Here is a 7,746-nt window from a genome sequence, read left to right as displayed (position 1 = left end):
AACAAATAAAACCTCATTGCAAGAACTAGATAGAGTACAGGCCAAGGCACTTCGAATATGTTGTGGTGCGTTCAGGACAACACCTATTCCAGCATTACAAGTAGAAGTAGGAGAAATGCCTTTAGATCTCAGGAGATTAAAATTAGCCATGTCTTATTGGACAAATCTGAAAGGACATGAAGAAACACACCCTACAAAGAAGGTGTTATTAGAATGCTGGGAGTATGGGCGCCCATCAGGCAGTTTTGGGTGGCATGGGAATAGGCAGGCAAAAAATATGGAAATTGACAAAATTGCATGTAGTAAAATTATTAACATACCAACAATCCCACCCTGGATGTTTTGTTTTCCTAGGGTGGATTTGGAGGCTAATAACATTATTAAATCAGGGATGTATCAAAATGTTCAGCAATATATTGATATAATGTATGATGATGATACAGTTCAGATTTTCACAGATGCATCAAAAAATCAGACCGGGAAAATAGGGGTTGCAGTACACATTTCAAAGTATAATGTTAATATTAAAAAAAGGGCAACTGATCATCTGGCCATTTTTACAGCAGAAATGTTAGCAATAATTCTGGCTCTACAATGGGTGGAAGAAGTAAAACCCAATAAGGTGATTATCTGTTCAGACTCAATGTCCTCACTAGCATGCATTCAGAGTGGAAAGTCTACATGTAGACAGGATCTATTAGATGAAATTAATCAACTCATTTTCAAAATAAATCAACAGAGCACAAGAGTAGAATTTATATGGGTTCCTGCACATAGGGGAGTGGAGGGGAACGAGAAGGCAGACATGCTGGCCAAGGAAGCTGATACATCAGAACTGGTTGAAATAAATATCACGTTAAGCAGATCAGAAATTAAAAGTATTATTAAGGACAAAATTAACAGAATATGGCAGGAGAGATGGGATAAGGAGAGAAAAGGTAGACACTTGTATAACATACACAAAGAGGTTACAACTAGTAAAATCAGTGGATTGGAAAGACAGGAGGAAACATGGTTTTCAAGACTGAGGATGGGACATACAAGTTTAAATAGTGGATTACATATTATAGGAAAACATCAGACTGGAATATGCACAAACTGTGGAGTAACAGAAAATGTAAAACCCATACTTCTACAATGCACACAATACACCAGGGAAAGGGAAAACATGAAGAAAGCGGTAAATAAAGACTTAACAATGGAAAACTTATTGAGTGTAACAGTACACAGTCCTCAGTTAGGGCGGTGGTGGTTGAGGAGATTCCCCCATTCATATGTAAAGCGCTTTGAGCACTGGAAAAGCGCTATATAAATGTAACTAATTATTATTATTATTATTATAGCTTTCCTTAAAGAAACCCAATTAGCAAGTAGAATTTAGTTTTCATCCTTTATTTATTTTTTTTTTTTTATATAAGTATTTTTATTCCATCCCAATGTGATCACACCTCAGTCCAGTAGATGGCGGTAATGCACATTGATTGCAAACTGCCAATAAAACTCATCGAAGAAGAAGAAGAAGAAGCCTCCGTCCTCGTGAGTTCAAAAACTGAATTTAACCGATGTTTACCTCAGACGACAGTTTTCGTTTCTGTGATAAATTCTGAGGTAAGTTTTCTTTAAATCCTGGTTACTTCATTAAAATAAGTTCACAGTAATGTTCATTTTGTTGTTAGTAATTTGATATGACTAAAATGTTATGAACTTTAATGTTTACTGTTGATTTAAGCTGTTTGTTTGACTGACCTTGTGATGTAGCTATGAGCTAATGTAGAGCAGATCTTTTATTTGTCTTTAGTTCTATAAAATGTGTTATCCTCGTTCTTAAATGTATTTTACATTGTTTAGTTAATTATTACGCAGGTTATTTAAATGTAGGGTTTTTACGCGTAAATAATAATGTTATAACGTAACTTACAGTACGGGAACACAGTTTACAGTAGAAGAATTTAAACAGAAGCCATCAATTCTGCATTAATAACTATTGTACTTTTATGTTCACTTTTCTTTCAGCTAATTTTCTTGTTGTGTTTGATCTTTTCCATTGGCTGAAGAGTAAGTATTACTTTGTTTGTATTTGCACCCAAAATAAATGGGTCAGAATAAGTGCTCAAAACGCTCTCCTCAATACAATGGATAAATAAAAAATATAACTACAAAATATTAACTACCTATTAAATAGTCAGAGCTCACTTTGACTTGATGTACACCTCAGTCCCATATCATGTATTAGAAGATGCATATAGTTTTAATAAAAAATGTTTTTCTGTCATCATTTTATATTTTATTGTGCTCAAGGTCAGAACACCGCTCATTCACCTAAATCAAATAGTGACTCGCTGGTTAATATCCATCAGCTTTCTGCAATAAAATCCTAAAGATGTACCCTTAAACAAAGACAATTATAAGATCATCCATTTGGATCCAGTTAAAGCAATAAAACCTACTTGAAATACTTGGTAAGAAAAACTAGTGCAGTATACATTGTTATAGTATCTTAGCACTTATCTTATTATTGCCACCTTAAAGCTCACATAAAACACCACACACTGTTTCTGCTAATGTTAAAGGAGTAGTTCACTCAAAAATGGTCCCCATTGACTTGACCATAGTAATTTTTCCTACTATGAAAATTCAATGGGCCCCATTTTAAGAATGGACTTCTCCTTTAATCTTATATACCTATAGAGTAGTATTGCATCCTTCAAATATATAAAGACCTTTTAGTTTTATCAGACTTATAAAAGACAGATCAGCTGTACGGATTCTTTAGGCATAAATCCGGGCGGGAGCAAATGTAAGTCCCTTTGCTTACATTTACAAGTATACATTTACTTATATATGCTACTACACCAATGGTATCTTGCACTGAACGATTTCTTATATATATATATATATAGCTTAGACTTTAAACTGTTAAGCGCAGCCGTCCCGAATACGGGACACCTAAGTTTGCATTAATATTGTTGATGTAAATTTTAATCTATCACTAAAAACGATATATCGTTGGAAAGGTCTAAGCCTCCAGAATAGACATTTCAACAGTGTTTTATAAAATAAATTATGTAGGGAGAGTAATTGATTCATTTATGAAGAGAGTGTGCCTCAAAACATTTATTTTCTGCTAAATGTCACTGTCCCACCAGCAGGACGCCTACACTTACTTCAATGCTGGCATATGAATTCTTATCTAATCATGACAAACTGTATATTGTTTGAAAGCTTCAAGAGTGTAGATTTAACTCAATAGGGTGGGGTGACACTTAAAAGGTTAAGCACATAATAACTAGGTCTCAAATCAAGCAATTGAAGTATTTTAATAATTGGGGCTAAAAACAATGTTAAAATGTAGAAAACCCCTTTTATAATTAGTTTCCTTTTTGGATTAATCATGATTGACTTTTTGTAAAAAAAAACTTGTTTTAATGTTGATGTTTATATTGTTTTTTATGTTTTCACTTAGATGCTGTGACAAAAAAGCAACCAGGACCCCACATCTGCAGTGACAGAGAGCAGGATGGGGGAGGAATCAGAAGGACCAGAAGATAATATCAACTGGTGCCCCTGAGGAGATTCACATTGTTCTGTTTCTTTTGTTTAGTAATAAGCGGTTTTATGTGATTTTGTAAAATAAAAGAAATTCAGTATTCAATCCACATGTTTTGCACATAATTTTCTATATTTTACTTCCGTGTATTTACAGCCAGGGTGCCTACTGTATTTATTGCCCAATGTGCCCACACGTTGCCCACAGTTAGCCCAAACTTTGCCCAGTGTGCCCACATTAAATCCACACTTTGCCCACAGCCCACACTTTGCTCAATGTGCCCACACTTTGCCCAATGTGCCCACAGTTAGGCCCACAATTTGCCCACAGTTATCCCACACCTTGCCCAATATGCCCACAGTTAGCCCACACTTTGCCCAATGTGCCCACAGTAAGCCCACACTTTGCCCAATGTGCCCACAGAAAGCCCACACTTTGCTCAATGTGCCCACAGTAAACCCACAGTTAGCCCACACTTTACCCAATGTGCCCACAGTAAACCCACACTTTGCCCACAGTTAGCCCACACTTTACCCAATGTGCCCACAGTAAACCCACACTTTGCCCACACTTTCCCCAATGTGCCCACAGTAAGCCCACACTTTACCCAATGTGCCCACAGTAAGCCCACACTTTGCCCACAGTTAGCCCACGCTTTGCCCAATGTGCCCACAGTAAGCCCACACCCAGCCCACACTTTGGGCTGTCCCACTGGGGCCCCATTGTGGCCCCATAGTGTGGGGCCCACACGTGCCCCGCATTTCACGCCGGTAGTGGGGCCCACAGGAGCAGCCCGCTGTGGGCCCCAATTTTTTGCCCACAGTTGCCCCACCTGGGGCCCAATGGGACATGTTTGCTGGGTTATTGCACTTTTTTTCCCCCAAAATGACACAATTTCCCCGTAACTATGCAGGATTATTATTAACCAATCAGATGTAGGTTATTTAGAACAGCTGTTAGTAGTTGTAACGGGCCACCATTCGTCAAACTTTTATGACCCCCTCCCCCACCCCGTTGACAGGTCGTGTTTTATGACCCCTTTGACAGGGGGGCGGGACCATCAATCAAAATCTGTACAAGTTGTCAACTTTAGACAGAAAGTATTTAATGGTTTTATTGCCGGTCATTTAGAGTGATTGTTTTTCCTGAGTGTGTTTTATGTCACGCGTATGCTGTTATGTTTAATGACGGCTCGTGTTTGTGACATTTGCTGTTTATTGACATTTGCTGTATCTATCTATCACCCCTCCCTTTTCGACCCGTGCGCTTCTCAATACGGACTGCATTTCTTTCACAGGGGTGCGTGTTGTAAAGCGATTAAAGATTTCAAAAACTCAATGTTGGTAAAACAATCCCCCATTACGGTGTCAAAAAGTAAATGTTTATTTTAGATTTAGACAAATCATGAACAATGCTACGATTAAAACTTTTGATTGTAACATCACAAGTTATTTAATTAAATATTCCGTATACGGGTATAGTTTAAACAATGATCTGAGCCAATACTACAATCTTTAGACGATAGTCTAAACTAAATAAATTTTTAAACGATTCATGAGTTCCGTGAATCTTTTCATAACCTGCACTATAGTTTCACGCGTATTAAAGATCCGGCGGAGCCTGACAAAGCGCCGGGTGAGCGTTCATATCTGCCATTTTAAAATAAAGTTAATAAATGTAATTCTGTCCACTATGGCAAAATAGGATTTTATTTTAGATTTAGGGGAATCTTCAAACAAGTCTCTTAATTAAGACATGTGTATACGTGCACAGATGGTGACAGAGAAACGTTAATAATCTTTTAAATGTTTTTAAGACGTATTCACCCCATTTTGGGGTTTTATTTTTAATTAAAGGCTTCTTAAAACATGTGTGAATATGTGTATATTATACAATATTGTCTGCTCTGACAAAAATAAATTATTATGTAGATTTTAGGTCAATTGGCTGCGTGTATCTTATAAATACAACATGATAATACGTTTGTATTGGCAAGAGACTTCTTTAAAGTCACGCAAGAACAAAATATTTTAGTTGTAACTGGTTAAACTTAAAGCCGATATTTTCTATCGAACTAGTCTATTTTCTGTTCAGACACAAAGTTTTCTGATGCTGATATTATGTCAGTGTATGTTTGTGTGGGGGTCGTGTGATGTAATCTTTGAAAGTTTATGACCGAGCCTTTATTGGGGAGCGACAAGAGATCTCCGTGATCAGTTTGGATGGAGCAGAGCTGTTATACTCAAGTCTATTGGTATGTATGTGTTTCGCTGTGTTCGTTCCAGTATTTTGTCTGATTTATTTAAAAACTAAAAATTCGATCTCTGGTATTGCAGCGAAATTGTCTAAACTGGTATTAACTATTCCTGGTAAATCGCGGAGAAGAGTGGCCTGACCAAAAAAGACAGACCGAACCTCCCGCAGCGTAACACGGAAATCTTGGAACAAAAGAGACGCCGACTGGCTCGTGTTGTCCGGTGTGTTTTTATTTAATCCTGTTAAAATAGATTTAAACAAACTGGTTTGGTTTAATATTTTCTAATAACATGTGTTATCTGTTTTAAAGGGTTGGATATCAGAGGCAAAGCGAACGTTGTGTGTAGCCTACTATTGCAAAATATATAGCGGATCTCCACGGTACGTTTATCTTGCATAAGAAAATTTTTTATTTAGATATTTGTCCTAATAACTTGTTTTTATCTGTTTACAGGTTAGGATACAGACCACAACGCTTTGGACGTATCTTTAAAAAAGATTAAAATCAGAGACTTTTTGGATTTGTCTGGGGACATTTTAAACATTTTGTGGCAAACTGGATTTAAAACATTTCGGATACTGGATACCTAGTTTGATTTGTACACAGAGCTTGTTTAAGACGTTTTCACCGCATTTTAGGGTTTATTTTTAATTAAAGGCTTCTTAAAACATGTGTGAAAATGTGTATATTATACAATGAGTCTTATATTGTCTGCTCTGACAAAAATAAATTATTATTTTAGATTTTAGATCAATTGACTGTGTGTGTTTTATGTCAAGCGTATGCTGTTATGTTTAATGACGGATCGTGTGACAGCTTGTGTTTTGGCATTTGATGTCAGATATCACACTTCCTCCATCCTTATTCACAAGCCCTGCATTCTTTCACAGGGGTGCGTGTTGTAAAGCGACTAAAGATTTCTAAAACTCAACGTTGGTAAAATAATTACCCATTACGGTATCAAAAAAGTAAATGTTTATTTTAGATTTAGACAAATCATGAACAATGCTACGATTAAAACTTTTGATTGTAACATCACAAGTTATTTAATTAAATATTCCGTATACGGGTATAGTTTAAACAATGATCTGAGCCAATACTACAATCTTTAGACGATAGTCTAAACTAAATAAATTTTTAAACGGTTCAGGAATTCCGTGAATCTTTCCATAACCTGCACTATAGTTTCACGCGTATTAAAGATCCGGCGGAGCCTGACAAAGCGCCGGGTGAGCGTTCATATCTGCCATTTTAAAATAATGTTAATAAATGTAATTCTGTCCACTATGGCAAAATGGGATTTTATTTTAGATTTAGGGGAATCTTTAACCAAGTCTCTGATTAAGACATGTGTATACGTGCACAGATGGTGACAGAGAAACTTATATATGACGTTAATAATCTTTTAAATGTTTTTAAGACGTATTCACCCCATTTTGGGGTTTTATTTTTAATTAAAGGCTTCTTAAAACATGTGTGAATATGTGTATATTATACAAAGAGTCTTATATTGTCTGCTCTGACAAAAATAAATTATTATTTTAGATTTTAGGACAAATGACTGCGTCTATCTTATAAATACAACTTGATATATAAGTTTGTTTTGTCAATAGACTTCTTTAAAGTCACGCAAGAATAAAATATTTTAGTTGTAACTGGTTAAACTTAAATGTACTATTATCTATTTAACTATAAGCTATATTTTCTGATCAGATATTTTTCTATTTCTGATGCTGGTCTTATAACAGTGTGTGTGAGATGATGGCTGTTCACAGCAGGTGGCGGGGCTGTAAATTAGGGTCTTTTTAAAACTGTAGTGGTAAAAATGTAATAGCACACTGACAAAAATAAAGCATTTGGTTGTAACAAATTATTTAATGAAATATTCAGTATGTGTATAGCGATGAACGGTGTCAAAATCACCGGGGTCCCAACAATACTA

At 36.0% G+C, this 7,746-nt stretch overlaps 1 long non-coding RNA gene across 1 annotated transcript; it reads left to right on the top strand.

The window, feature by feature from the left end:
* The first annotated feature begins 1,536 nt into the window (after positions 1-1,536).
* Positions 1,537-3,490, top strand: LOC135781097 (uncharacterized). The gene is made up of 3 exons (XR_010545064.2): positions 1,537-1,608; positions 2,014-2,055; positions 3,464-3,490. It is a non-coding gene; the product is annotated as an uncharacterized lncRNA (long non-coding RNA).
* The last annotated feature ends 4,256 nt before the right edge of the window (positions 3,491-7,746 follow it).

The sequence above is a fragment of the Paramisgurnus dabryanus genome, chromosome 23 (assembly GCF_030506205.2).
Source record: "Paramisgurnus dabryanus chromosome 23, PD_genome_1.1, whole genome shotgun sequence".
NCBI lineage: Eukaryota > Metazoa > Chordata > Actinopteri > Cypriniformes > Cobitidae > Paramisgurnus > Paramisgurnus dabryanus.
Note: the sequence above shows the minus strand (reverse complement) of the source record. Positions and strands in the feature narration are given on the sequence as shown.